This window comes from Empidonax traillii, unplaced genomic scaffold, assembly GCF_003031625.1.
Source record: "Empidonax traillii isolate 1590-97213 ecotype Southwest subspecies unplaced genomic scaffold, ASM303162v1 scaffold56:size2478089, whole genome shotgun sequence".
NCBI lineage: Eukaryota > Metazoa > Chordata > Aves > Passeriformes > Tyrannidae > Empidonax > Empidonax traillii.
The window spans coordinates 172,325-187,486 of NW_020955249.1; the positions used below are offsets into that span (position 1 = coordinate 172,325).

General features: G+C 40.4%; 1 protein-coding gene across 2 annotated transcripts in view; it reads left to right on the top strand.

The window, feature by feature from the left end:
* Window positions 1–1,222: 1,222 nt before the first annotated feature.
* The window catches only part of ELMSAN1 (ELM2 and Myb/SANT domain containing 1), a 56,215-nt gene continuing 42,275 nt past the window's right edge, over window positions 1,223–15,162 (top strand). The window contains exon 1 of one of the 2 annotated variants that reach the window (XM_027879593.1): window positions 1,223–1,285. The gene's annotated coding sequence lies outside the window, so the exon portion shown is untranslated. Of the gene's footprint in view, window positions 1,286–1,614; window positions 1,699–15,162 lie in introns of those variants that run through there. The other variant, XM_027879594.1, reaches the window with a different exon arrangement.

Genomic DNA, 15,162 nt, shown 5'->3' on the forward strand with positions numbered 1-15,162 from the left:
TTTCTACACATCTTGAGCTTCTCTGGTAAAAAGCTCTGCAGGAACTATTGTGAAAGAAATGCAAACTACAATGAGCAGTGCAAAAATTACTTCTGTATTTCACTCTATAGAGCAATACATGCTGGAAGGGAAACTGCAATGCTGGTTGGAAAAAAAAAAAAAAAAAGAAAGCAGCTATGCTACTGTGTGCACTGAACGATCTGAGCCTGGATAAAGGTAAACACGTGGCAATGTGCACGTTAGAGAAAAATGTTTGGCATTTTCATGTTGCTTGGCACGTTTCACTGAATGTGAGTATAATCTGTGAATGCTGTCTAAAGGTTATTTTATAATCTAAAAGTTTCATTGATTGTGAACAAGCTCGAGTAGCAGAGCAGTCTACAGAGGGAGCAATGACAAAGCAGCTTCATTTCCTGCCTTAGTAGGGTAGAGTAGCATGACTGCATTTGCCAGCACACTGTTTTTTATTCTTGGACCAAGGCAACAGAGGAAGCCATATTCCAGTAGAGGAGCTGAACATTTTTAGAAACCTCAGCAGTATGTGTTCTTGTGAAAGTACATTTCAGGTGTTTGGTAAAATAGCCAACAGTATAGAGATGACCTGAGGATTTGCATTAGACAAAAATCCTTTCTCCCTTCCCAGTTTTTCCACTTTTTCTTCTGAAAGAGCTGTGAAAAAAAGGACCGAAAGGTGAAACAGAAAAACATGTTTTCCTCTGATACAAGTGGTTCCTTAAAAATTAAAGGTGTTAGTTTGTTTTTCTTTAGACAGAAAGGCCACGAAGCCTGACCTTGCTGGGGAGGCCGGCACTGAACTCGCGGCATCAGAGCGGCGCGTTCCGCCAGGTGCTGGACACGGCAGTATTTTGCAGGGCTTGGCTTCAAAATCAGTGCTGCAAACTCTCTGCCCGCCCCTCACTCGTTGGGGATTTCCCCTCCTTCCCTGCCAGCAGCCAAAGCCGAGCGCAGAAGGTCAAGCCGAGATCCCTGCACAAGGGCAGGGGGCTCAGGCCCGTGCCGGGCACAGGCGCTGAGGGCCGGCGACGAGCTGCGCCCCGAGAGAGGAGGAGGAGGAGGAGGAGGAGGGCGGGAGGAGGAGGAGGAGTTGAGGAGCCCGGGCCCGGGAGCCTCCCCGCTTAACGCACTAGGAAGTGACGCTTTCCCTGAGTCCCGGAGAGAAAGAAACAAAGTTTGGGGTTTTTTTTTCCCTCCTTCGGCGCCCCCGCCCCCCTTTCCGAACAGCCTCTCGCGTCCCCCGCGGCGCCCGCCGTTCCTCGCTGCGCAGGTGAGCCAGCACGTTCTCTTTCTTCCCTCTCCTGTTTTCCGCGCCTTTATTTTTTTTTTATTTTTTTATTCGCACGATTTGCTTCCGTTTTCCTGCCATTTTGGAGAGGGGGGTGACTTTCCCGGGGCTTTTCTTTTGAGGGTGGTGGTGCGCGCTTTGTCTGTGGGTGCTGGGTGCAGGATGAGGAGCAGAAGTACCTGTGGAGGTGACGAGGGCGGCTGGCTCCGCGCCCGGGCCGCGCAGCCCCACGGGGCCGGGGCAGCGGCACTGCCCGCCCGCCTGCTGCGGGGGGCCGGGCTCGGCTGCTGAGCCATCGCCCTCCCGCCTTGCCGAGAGTTATTACGAACGCTCCGGAGGGGTTTCTGCGCGGCTGCCTGGCTGTGGCAGGGCTTTCGGGATGTATCCGTGTCCGGGTGAGCTGCCCGCGGATGGTACTCGGGGGGATTGGTTTGGGTCGGGGGGAAGTTCCCTTCTCTCGCTGCGTGGCGGAGCCGGAGCAGCCCTGCGTGTGCGGCGGCCCCGGGCGCTGCGGGGGAGCCGCCGAACCTCGGCCGCCGCCGAGCGAGCAGCGTGGCCGGGGTTGGATCGCTCTGCTGGGGTTTACGCAGTGGAGGGGGATGGGGAGGAATTTGTTAGATAATTTCTGAAAATCCCGTGCTCTCCAATGTACAGCTCTTTTCTGGCAGCAACTGCAAAGGACTGATTCGCTGCAGTTTAGCAGTAAAAACTAACAATACACCTACGCGCGTATGTGAGAGTCTTATATAATACTTACGGTTTTTTTAAAACAGGCATAAGCAGGATTTATTTTTGGTTTGTAAAGTCTTGTGTGGTTGCAGCTTGCAGAATTAGCGAAACATTCAGTTTGCTCGACGGAGATTTACTTTCTATCTTCTTCAAAACAGCTTATTTTTTTATAATAATTTGATTTCATTCCGACTACCTGTTTTGAGCGCAGTGTAAAGGCCATCTGTACTGGAGCAAGCAGTTAAGGGAGGGGAAGAGAGAGAAGAATTGTCCTAATGCGGACACTGATATTAGGTTGTTTAGAGGGCGAGACTGCAGTTCCAAACAGCAACAGCAGCAGCTTTATGACTGTGTGTAATTACAGAGTGATTGCATAGGACAGCATTGTTGGAACGAATACGTATACACAGGCTATTGTGCAAGATTTCTGTACCGAACAAAACCTAGTTTTGCATTGCAAATGCAATACTCTCTCTAAAGAGAACGTATTCTGCATTGAACTGCCACGTTCCTCTTTAACTTCTTCGGAGAATTCGAAGAGGACGTGGGGAGAAGTGGAGCAAGGCTGATCATAGAAGTCACAGACCTGAAATACTCAGCAGAAATGCCGCGAGTAGTCTCTGAAATCACAGCAGACAGAAATTGAAAGCTCGTTGAATCTGTGGGTTCACGTTTCTAAAGTGATTATGCAGCAAGTGAAAATCAAGCAGGCTTGCTAACGCTCCTGCAGGTTTAGTGAAATTCTTGCTCTGGTCTGGTTTCTTGTGTGCGTGTGTGGGGAGAAAGACCTGTGTTAAAATAAACAACTGCAGTTCAGCTAGCTTGCTTGGAAATGAAGAGCATTGAGGAGAGTTTCATTGTAAGACCACAAAAAATCAGAGCTTGAAAGGAGATAGACCATGCTGCTTCAACTTTAGCTAGAGTTCCAGATTGTTCAGTGATCTCATAGGCATTGTTGGCTGAGAGGATAGTAAGAAGTATTGAGAATGTATGCCACTGACACTGTATTAGTAAGTCTTTTAGCTAAGACTTTGAAAGACTGATATAGTTAAGCCAAAGCTCTCGGGGGTACAACTTAAGGTCCCTAAGATTTGTTTTAAAGAGGTGCTGGTTATCTGCTATCATCTTAGTTTTGGAAGTACTTGAAATTAAGGAAATATCAGATCTGAAAGATGTCAGATCTGGTGCTCAGAAATTGGCCTTTCTAACATTAGAGACAATTTTCTAGAAATGTTGTCTTTAGCCATCACTGCTGATTGTAAAGTATTTTGAGTACTGTGATGGAAACTACTATAACAATGGAAAGCTACTTTAAAATGACTTGATGTTCAACTAGAATATATTTTAGCTAAACACAGATCGTCTTATTATTGTTAGTTTCTGCATGTTGTCAATGAAATACTTCATGTAAAATGTGCGCAGCTTTGTTAATGAAGAATGTACAGATGTACTGATGGTGTGGGGGGAGGTGTTTGGGGTTTTTTTGGCTTTTTTTAGTAAGTGGCTAATAATCCACAATACAAGACCTGTCACTTGACAAACTTTCATAGTGATCCTTCTATAATTTTATTGGAGCATTTTCTTTTAATACAAAATGAATGTATGTTAATCTGTGCATTACTGTACTGTTCTACTTGTAGATTTTTCTTGGGATTGTACTTCCTGTCTTGTCTGACTTGTCAATCTGTCTTATACTGGGTGTTTTAATGTCAAAATTACGTCTGGAGTAAAACAGGAATAGTGCTTAAAGATTCCTTGGTAGTGATACAATATAGTTATTCCTTATGCTAAGTCATTTGCTTTTCACAACCTCTGTGGTAGGAGAGAAAGTTTTAGGCCAGGATTCTTCAGGCTTGTATACAAAGGAGTAGGTAAGTTGCATGTCCTTGAGTCGTCCTGTGGTGCTCAGTGGAATTAGTCATAGATATATATACATTAGTGTGCATGTTAGCAAAACGGAGGCATAGCTGTGCTGGCCTTTAACCCATCCGGGTGCATGGGAGTAGTGGTAATATGAAATGGTGAGAGCTGTAGCACAGTACAAGCATTTCGAGAGTCTGCATAAGTGTTTCAGATGTTAGTTACGTTTTTGTGTTTTCACTCTTACTGTCACCTGTCAGTGGTGGCTGCAGAGCTGCAGGAGATATTTTCAAGCCTGTCATCCCTTCCATGACACTGTTTTGTTGAGCTGCTAAGCTATCCCCTAAGTTGCCCCTGATGAAGGACCTGCAGCCTTCTTTGGAAATGGGCACTTTGGTGACAGTGGTATAGCAGTGTGTGTGTGGGGAGGTGTGTCCAGGCCTGTAAGGATACAAGAGTGACTGTCATGAATCAGAATGGGAGTCTGCCTAGCCTGTGGCCTGGTTTCCAAAGGTGGATATGTTTTCTATATGCTTAGCAGTTCTTGAGTTTCTACTCCAGAAACTTACCTGGTTTTCTGCTGAGCTCAGGTAAACATTTAGCAGCCACTTTTTTTAACCTACTGATGGAATTGTTGAATGAGAATGCTGGTAAGAGCTCTTTTCTGTTGTTTCACCTTTTCTAAAAAACATCACCAACAACAAAAACAAACTTATTTTTTCCTTGTCTAAAGCATTGTATAAAATCTTAGTATTGGCTGCAGTAAATTACAGTTTATGTTAAAATGAAGTCTAGTAAATTTACATGGTGTCTCCACTGCAACTAGTTAAATTCTAAATTATATAAAGTGAGAGATAAACCACTTTTCTCTGAGTGTTCACTGTGTGAAAGGGGGAGGTGAGGGAAACAAGAGCTCTGGTGGTGAGGTTTTGCAACACATGTCCAAAAAGCTGCAAGTTCTGGCATGGGCAAGCCAAGGCTTATGAGTCACAGCCAAAGAGAAGACTTGTCACTGAGCAATTTGTAAATAGGAGGGATGTACTGCTAATTCAAGGAAATATCATTCTGAGGACCTTCCCTAATAATTGGAAGTGTGACAGAGAGCTGTCTGTCAGATGGGAGTTGTTTGTACTTTGAATCACACATTTCCTTTAGTGGGATTTGAGCAGCCAAGCCAAGAAATCCTTGTCTCGTGTTATGTAGGTCCCTGAAGGAGGTGGTTGGTCAGGTAATAATTTAAATTGCTATAGCTGCATACCAGCAACTTGCATTCTGCATGGAAGCTCCTTGGCAGCCACAGCAGCACCCAGTGCACAAATGACATGTGTTTGCAGCATGAGGCTGCTCAATAAGCAGCTCACAATGCTTTGCATAACTTCTATTTCTGAATGGTCTCTCTGTAGCCCTTCTCAGTGCTCTGCTGATCAACTCCAGTGACCGACAAATACACAGAACTTTTGTGAGTAAAAGCTGTAGTCGGCAGACTGGGAAAAAATGTGAATATATGCATTTTGAATGCAGTCACTATGCAGGTATTTAGGAGCAACCATTCAAATGGGGGTTCAGAGATAATCTTGGTAGTTAATTTTTTGCTTTTCTGGCTGTTTTGATGCTTTTTATTGTATTTGGACAACCAGAGATAACCAGGCTTCAATTAATATAATTCATTAGTATGTATATAATATGGAAGATGTACAGATACTCTTTGAAATGTACAAATCCCAAAAATTAATGTTCTCTTTATGTACAAGTAAATTACATGAATGCCCTTGGTTGAATTGACAGCTGTTGTTGATCAAGAAGTTGAAAACTGTGAAAAGCTTGATTTTGGAGAGGGTGGCAAAGTATTCAATATGTGTTAATTTTTTATTTGTTTGTTTTTAAAGGCATCTCCAAACGCAAAGCACGAAATAATGCTTTCTTTTTTACTCTTCATTAATTAATGAAAATTAAGTTCTTTGTAGTTTGACTTATGTAATGGCAATGATTGAAACTCCTGAGGGGAAGTGGAGGAGCAAGTATTGATTTCTTCGGTCTCCTGACCAGTGACAGGACTCAAGGAAATGGCATGAAACTCTGTCAGGGGAGGTTTAGGTTGGATAATGAGTAAAAGTTTTTCACCCAGAGGGTGGTTGGGCACTGGAACAGGCTCCCCAGGGATGTGCTCACAGCACCAAGCCTGACAGAGTTCAAGAAGCATTTGGACAATGCTCTCAGGCACATGATGTGATTCTTAGGGTGTCCTGCGTAGGGCCAGCAGTTGGACTCCAACTCAGCATATTCTGTGATTCTGTAAGTTAAATGTTATTAGTGACTGAAGTAGTAAACTGAGAAACAGTTCAGGTATCTTTTTTACTAAATATGCTACCAATTCATTACCTGTTCAGCGTTGAGATATGAAGAGACAGGAAGTGGAATAAAGTCCATATCCATGCTTTATTTTTAATTTTCTGTGTAATACCTTTTCACATAAAAATCGGTTCTCAGTTGCTTGGCTTTCCCCACCATAGCTTACTAAAAGGAAAGGTTACAGTGCAATGATATATATTGGTATATCCTCTTGTCATTTATTTTGGGAAGACAAATTAAGTGTGTATGTGTATTTATAATTATAAATTAACACACACTATTCTGTTAATACACCATTAAATATCTCATGTTGTAACTCACGTCCCCCGAGAAAGTTTTTTGACTGTTTGTACTATTATTTCAAGCTTGAATTGTGATTACAAGGTTTATTCTTGTGTGGGTTTTGTTTGTTTGTTTGTTGGTTTCGTTTGGTTTGTTTTTTGAAATACTGGTTTTGTTTTGCAGCCTGGTAGTGGTACAGTGTTGTATGGTTGATTTCCAGCTACCAGATCATCTGCATCCCTTCAGTGTGGGTAAACTAGAATCTATTGTTCTCTGAAGCTGCCTGTTGTGGGGCAGTCAGCCTGCTGAAATGCTTGTCTCTGTCTGTGGTGTGTGTTGTGATGAGGTCCAAAGTCGAATACTCTCCGATTTGAATAGTCTCCAAATTGCCTTGTTATGGTGCAGTTCATAGGTAAAAGTGCATCCCAGGTTGCTTGACATTGTTGCGTGATTTCAGACTTGGCTTAATCATGTCTGCTTATGTGTGGCCTTATCCGCTGCGCCTGCGTGCACTTAGGATTCCTTGAGCATCTCCTTTTGAACTCCTGCATGTCTCCTGGCAATTTGTCATTAATTGCATTATTGTTTGGAGTTTTATAGTAATGCAGGTCAACTATTCTTGCAGTTTTATAATACCCTTACCTGTTCAGATTCTCCATCCTGAACAGTCACCTTTAGACACATTGAAAAGCACAAAAAAAAAAAAAAAAAAAAAAAAAAAAAAAAAAAAAAAAAAAAAGGCAAACTGAAGTGCCATCCATCAGCAATACTCTTAGGATTTCAACTGGTCCATTCGCCATAAAACTGTTCTAATTTCAGGCTTTATTTCTTCCTACATAATATATTGATTATTCTTTCATGCACTTCGTGAAAGGAGAGTTTGCTGTGTTTGTGGAAAATTACTGCACTTAGGCGAAGGAGAATTTAGCAAAGTATTTTACTGTTTTAAATTTGGTTTTATACCATTTGAGTACAAAATCCCAGCACTGCCAAATTCCTGGTGAGAGGAGGGAGAGAAAGACACAGCCTTCTGATTGCTTTAGGAGATTCCAGACAATTTTGGATCCCAAATACTCATCTGTGCGAAACTGGCAGGGAAATCTGACGGGTTTAGTTTGATTTCAAGACTTGGAAAACTCTGAGTTGAATTATTTTCTTAGAATCTATTTTGACAAGCTCTAGATGTTACCCTATATGAGACATGCTAAATATAGAGAACAATTATAATATTTATTTAATTAAGATCACAGATTTTGTTTTATTTTTTATTACAAAGCTATTATATTTTCAAATTTCTAGAAAATATAAATATTTTTTCAAATCTGTAGCATGAGTAAATCACGTAGTCTTTCTATAACAGTATTTGTTTAAATTGACATGTACTAGGAGTTGTTGAGATGACTTGGAGAAGTAAAGGAATATATTGTAAATGAAAGCTATGACTAATGAGGTATTACTGTACCACTGAACATTCTTAAGAGTCTAAGCTGTCCTCCTTGAATAGTTGGAAAGTCTTTTGCATGTAAAGGGTGAGATTACAAGTAAATAATTGTGCAGAATGTTGCATTTGATTACGGGCTTCACTTTCTTCTTATTTAATTTTGATATTGAAGTGGTCTTGGTTGCCATTTCTAAATTCGTTCAAGAATGCAAAATGTATTTAAGACATTTCTTCTTTCCTGTTGAAGTATGACAGCTACATAGACTCCTCCTCAGTTTACTCCTTATTTTGGCAAAGTGAAATATTTCAGGTATGGTACTGACTCAGCTGACTTGTTTTGCTATTGCAGTTCTCTTTCTATAGAAAATGTACTGTAACTTTTCCTGTAGAAAAAATTGATCTGTAATAAAAATGCCCTTTTATTGTCTAAGAGTATGAAAAGAAGAATCTGAAAGTCCTTATAAACAATTGGTTTTAATTTTGAATTTGAGATGTAAAGAACGAACATTTGAAGAAATGAGGTATTAAAAACCTGGGAAATTTGGTGTAGCTGATACTAAGGTTTAGCATTTGTTAAGAGTGAGCAAGGGGCTGCCTTGCAAGAAGCTTTGTTGAAGTCAATGCTGATATTTTTTTATTTAAAATATGAATGAAGTTAGCTGATTTTTTTAATTTGCAATATAAATAAACCTAGTTACCTTATGTAGTGGGTTGACCCTGGCTGGACCCCAGGTACTCACTACAGTCGCTCTCTCATTCCCCTCTGCAATTGGACAGGAGAGAAAAAACCCAGTGAAAGGTTCATGAGTTAAGAGCTGAGAGGGGTCACTCACTTATGACCATCCCAGTTCTTCATGAAACTGCTGTCCCGTGGGTCGCTTCTCCATGGGGTGCAGTCCTTCACAAATGAGCTGTACCAGTGTGGGTCCCCCACAGGGGCCACAAGTCCTACCTGGGAAAAACCTGCTCCAGCGTGGGCTTCCCTCTCCACAGACTGCAGGTCTCTGGCAGGACTCTGCTCCATCTTGGACCTCCCACAGGGTCACAGCCTCCTTCATGCATCCACCTGCTCCAGCACAGGCTCCTCCATGGGCTGCAGGGGGGTCTCTGCACCCCGATGGTCCCCCATGGGCTGCAGGAGCACAGCTGCTCTACCATGGTCTGCACCACGGGCTGCAGGGCCTCAGCTCCGGAGCCTGGAGCACCTCCTGCCCCTCCTTCTGCACTGACCTTGGTGTCTGTGGAGTTGCTCTCATGTTCTCACTCCACTCTTCCCTGGCTGGAGTTCTTTCTGCACAGCAACCTTCTGTTCTTATCACAGAGGCATTACTGTCACTCCTGATTGGCTCAGCCTTGGCCAGTGGCAGGAAGTCCATCCTGGAGCCTGCTGGCTTTGGTTCCACTGGACAGGGGAAGCCTCCAGCAGCTTCTAACAGAAGCCACCCCTGTAGCCACCCTGCTACCAAAATTCCAGCCACAGAAACCCTCTATACCGTACCTTCACAGAGGAAATTAAAATACAGAGAGCTTTGTTAGCAAAAGAAACAAAATGCGGATTTGAAGTCCTGATTTATAAAGTTTTTCTCCACAACTGGAAGAGCTCTTTATTAATAATAATAATTACCATTGATATAAATTGTACACTGGAAAATTCAGTTTCCTTATTCAGGTAATCTCTCACGGCATTTTAAAGTGAGCTAGCCTGCCTATGCACACACACATGCCACAATGCAGGTTTTGTTTGTCTAAGAGTGACATAAACATACATTTGCTAAGTTGTTAAGCACAGCAGACAGATGAAACTTGGATAGAGTGGTCATAAAGAAGCAAGGCATCTATAACACAGAGGTGATAGAGCAAGGTTTGAGACCTTTCCCTGGCCTTCAGGTTGCACTGCTGCTTTTTAGCGAGTTTATGGATTTCTCCACTAGGCACCTCTGTCAGAGGTATCATTAGGCAAGTATGAGACCAAGGGCAGTGGCCCAAATACTTGTCAACACCAACAATTGCTTGGCCACGTTTACATGGATATTTAGTTAAAGGGACAGTGTATTTGATACTTGAAGTTGATGTTAAAACACCCATGTTGTCAAGGTGCTGGTTCTTCTGTGCTGACAAAAGTGATGTTGAAATGGCTTTTTGGTTTTTGTTTTGTTTTTCCCAGTGGTGATAAATCAGTAATCTGTTCCAATCCTGATCAGCAATATTCTATTATTACAGTATTGTTAAGTTACTGTTGATGTTTATGGAAGAATGATATTTAGATGAAGGGCAAAACTTCCTGTTTTTAAAAGAATCCACAAACAAACATTCTAATGCACACACAAAATAAAAAGGTGCCAAGGTAGGAAGGTGCTTAAATTTAGAAGCTTTTAATGCTTCCTTCATGAGATATATTGGTATTTCAACTATACCTGAATTTTGATCTCAAATTGTAAATGCTCTCTAAGTCCATATACTACAAAATAGGATACATCAAGGACCATATGAAAAAAAGCAAACAAGAAAACTCAGTATTTGGATTGGTTCACATGTTATTCGGCTAAAGAACAGAGATGGCGCTCCTGTTTGCAGCAACTCTTTGGTGTCAAATAAAGAAAGATAACTTCTTATGAAGCAAAAAAAATCCAGTGTTCTATATTCTCATGTCAAAAGTCTGAGCAGAGATCTACTGAAGAGCATTTTTGAGAATTATTCAAATCTGCATAAGATGATTTGCTTCTACACTTTACATCATGAGCATTAATAAAAAGAACTGCATTTGCTCTCAGGCTACATGGTATAGATAAGTCTACAGTTTTGCTTTCATATTCTGAGGCAGTATGGTTTTACTGCAGGTTTTTACCATTTTACCAGTTTTTAGTTTGTAACAAAGGTGCAGGCTACATTTAGACCTTTAGAAGGCTGAGTGACCTATAGGTTTCCCTTTTGTCAAAAGTAAATTTGAAGGTCTGATTTACAAGTGAAGGTTGCAATGCTGTGACTGGGCCTGTACCAGCAGTTCTTACGGTGATCTGTTTCAGGAATACGGCCTAGAAATTGAAGTTAGGGGGAGCTTTCTAATATATATAGATTTCTAATATATGTTTAAGAAGTCACATCCATACTCTTCCCAAGAAGACATGCCTGTGTAGCCTTTTAAAATGTTAAATAAAATCTTACTCTTAATCTCTTTCAGTAGGTTGAAGTGCTTTTATTGTTCTTTTTGTGGCAACCCACCCTTAAGGGGAAGTGATGATTTATGATTTCACTGAACTTTTTATTCGTGCTTAAAAAAACAAGCTGCTTATATTGAAACTGAAATGGTCAGCACAAGGTATCTTGAGATTAGAACAAGTCATGCTCTTTGCCCTCACCCAGAAGACCCATTAGGTCTTCCAGTTGTGGAATTTCCTGCATCTGATACCTAAGCCTACACTTGCATCTACAAACTTAACATAGTTGTTAAAACAGCTATGGGATAAGTAGGACTAAAGACAGGCAGACTTGAAAGAGAAGGCAATAAAATGATATTCAGGGAGGAAGTGTTTTCTGGTGCCATAGGACACATAAAAAACCTGTTTCCAGCTTTCTCCCTTTCTTGCAAGCTCACTGCTGAAAAGCAGTTTACACGGTTTGTGCCTTGTTATCATCCTCGTTTTAAGGTGAGGTAATTGTCTTCAACCAAGAGGCTACAGAACCTTACTCTGACCTAACAGTAGTGGCATAATGTGAGTGGGAATGGAGATTTTGTCCCATGCAAGTGAGTTGATGGATGGGGGACCTGATAGGGGAAGGTGTGATATGTGAGTCTGAATTTGCATCTCCATGGCTGGGTGAGTGTTTTGTCAGCAGGCTTTGTAGAGGAGTTCAACTGTGTTTGAGAAGGAGCTGACTTTGCTGTTATGAAATGGTTATTGGCACCCTCTGTGGTGGGCACATAGAGCCACTTAAGATAGAGGCACTTAAGCCTTGGGTAAAATAGCAGCTTCTTGCATTGAACTGCAGATGCGTGTTTGCCTGTACACGTTCTCTATGGGCCCCTTTTGACTGGCTTTTTCCTAGACATCGTGATTAAAAGGCTGATTTTTGTTTCTCTGTGAGCTACTTAATCCCATCACGTTCTAGAATTCTGAGGTGTGGAACTGAGGCTTCTGGATTGCACTCTAGAAATGACTCACCAGTCTCTATGTGGAACAGATTCCCAGAGTCATAGAGTATGCTGAGTTAGAAGGGGCCCGTCAGGATCATGGAGTCCAGCTCCTGGCCCTGCACAGGACACCCCAAGAATCACACGATGTGCCTGAGAGTGTTGTCCAAATGCTTCTTGAACTCAAACAGGCTTGTTGCTGAGTAGATTGAGTTGAGTTTCCCTAGCCAGGTTACTTGACTCTAAATCATGTTGTCAGTGAATAAAATTATCTCTCTGGTTCTATGCACTTAGGTGATTTCAGCCTGGCCCTTATGCTGACTTATTTTGTACTTTTCTGTTTCTCGGCTGGGTAATTTTGACAGTGTCATTGAAAAGGTAAAAGATGGAAAAAACCAAAGTGGGGGATCAACTTTCTCCACTGGAGCATGGGTTCAGGGCATTTTTTACATCTCTCAGCTGCTCTATTGTGTTTTTTTTTTTTTACTGTGCAGATAAATAAAACTGCTTAATTTTACTGTGTGCTAAAAAGCATTTTAAGACAGTTCTTTCTGAGTGATTAGATTTATGAGAGAAGTACAATTTGGAGGTGGAAGGATATTCTGTGTTCAGTGACAGCTATAATAGAGTAATTTTAAGTGACAGAATTTGCTTAGGAAAGGGCTCTGGGTTAAGTGTAGGATGCCTGGCTGTTTACAAGTAACTGTCTAAGCCGCACACTTTGGATGCGTGGAGGCAATGTGAAAATCTATTGACATCTTTAGTTACTCAACTGGTTTATTTTTGGGAACTCATGAATTGGCAGGACACAGTGGCCCTGTCTGAAAGTGAAAAGCATCATGACTTTGAATGCAGGAGACTTAGTGGATATACTTGCTACAATTTCTTTGCAGCAACTATCATGGAGATTTTAACCCTTTGCTTTCCCATGAACATTTTTGCATAGTGTTGATATATTTTAATGAAAATCTAATACTACTCTATTAACACAAAATGACTTAATATATCAGATTTGAAGAGCATGAGGTTTTCTTGCTTGAAAAAGGGGAAAAATTATTTGGTGATAGATAGTTTTTGGTAACATTTTACATTATCGCCTTCATTGGGAATAGCTACAGGTTGGATTCAGAATTGGTCCTGGGCACAAAAGGCTGCAACATAAAAAAGACAGAGCAGTCTTGCACACAAATGATATTGGGTTACAAGCAAGTAAGGAGCTGAGAGACGCTGTATTTATGTATACAAAAGCACAGCTGTATTTCGTATGACACTGATACTGTTTTTGCACTATGTGGCTAGAGAGACCCAGCAGACAGAATCAAAAATTGACAGTAACAACTGCAAAGTGTTGTGGAAATTTTCTTCTTTCTACTGGAAGTTTTCTGCTTGTGACTGATTTACTGAAAACCAGTACCCTTCGCATAGTGCATAAGAGAGTAAAACTCAGAAGGCTTTCTTGTAGTGTGTTCCTTGTAGCTGCTATTTATTGTCCTCCTTTGAAGAGCTGATACAAGTTTGCATGGAGTAAATGGGGAATTTATTGTGGAAGACTGTTGGTTTTCTCTTGGCCTTTAATATTCAGTACTCTAACACCATGAGAAATTCTCAACTGCATTGTCAGTTTAGTTGAAAACAACTTAATTGCGGGAAATAAATAGCTTCAAAGCATTTTACTTAATGTTACTTGCAGTCGTCTTATTGAAAAGTTAAAGTTGTGTTTGTTACTCTTAATTATTCCATATCCCTTTGTTCATTCACACAATTCACTTGCAGCTTCACACTAGCATTGCAGGATTTTTTGCAAATGGTGAATTGCAAGAACAGATAAGTTACCCATCACTTTGAAAGGAAAGAACCACTGATCTGATTTTTGTGTGTTGTAAAAACAGAATTTTAAAAATGCCCACAGATGAAGAAATAAAGACTTGGCAAACTGACTGGACTTATGGACCATTTTACTTTAAAGGTGACTTTTCCACCATCCTTTTTTTTTTTTTTTTTTTTTTTTTTTTTTTTTTTTTTTTTTTTTTTTTTTTTTTTTTTTTTTTTTTTTTTTTTTAATAAAAAGGAAGATCTGGAAAACTCATGTGTCTGGAACAATGTCAGCTTATCTGTTCCGTAACACTCCCGGTCCCCTACTATTGTTAAATACAATTGCTGGAAAAATTTGCCTTGAGTCTCCCATCTTAATTGAAGGCAGGAATGTTAATACGGTGATTTCTTTTTTTCTTTTCAGTACTGTCAGTGCTAATTTTCAACTTAATTTTAATAAATTTATAACTTTGTCTAGCATTTCTTATAAGATGTGCCTAATTTAAGAATACCGTTGCAGTATCTTTTAAATATTAGAATATAGCCAGCTGGAAATATTTTTCCCCCTCCTTTTTGGGGATGACCTTAAATAGAAGTTTAACAATTACAAACACCTTATTGGTGAAACATGAAAAGTAAAGGTGAAAAAACTCTGAGGTCCTTGATGCACCTTTTAAAAGAACTTACTGAAAGCAAAGTAACTGCTTTTATTTCAAAATTTAAACAAGGGAGCATGTTTTTACAATTCCTTGATGATTGCAAAGACTTATTAATATGCTAGAGGCTTTGTAATTTAATCAGATTATATTGTGTAATGCTTGTTTGTGGGGATAAAGTATTATTTTAAGAAAAAAATATTTAAGTTAATTACTTAAGAAAGAATTTAGATGGAAGAAATTCTTCATACCTGCAGTGGGTGTAGTCATGTAAATATGTGCATGTATACATACAGCATAGGTCTAATGTTTGACCAAGATAGAATACAACGAGTTAATGATAAAGAGTGTTGTTTGAAGTCATAACAACAAGCAAATTGTGCTTGCAAGTAGCATTAGTCTTCTCTTCTTACCAAACAAGATATACAAATATGTTATGGCCTTAATTTCATTGAAAGCATTGCATCTCTTGAAAGCTGAAGATTTAAAGCAGCTGAAAGAGAATTTGTTTTAGGATTTTTTTCTCGAGGATTGTTGATAGCAGTGTATGGTTTTTTTTAAATACTAGAACAAAACAGAAAAACCTTCCCCATTAGTGAAG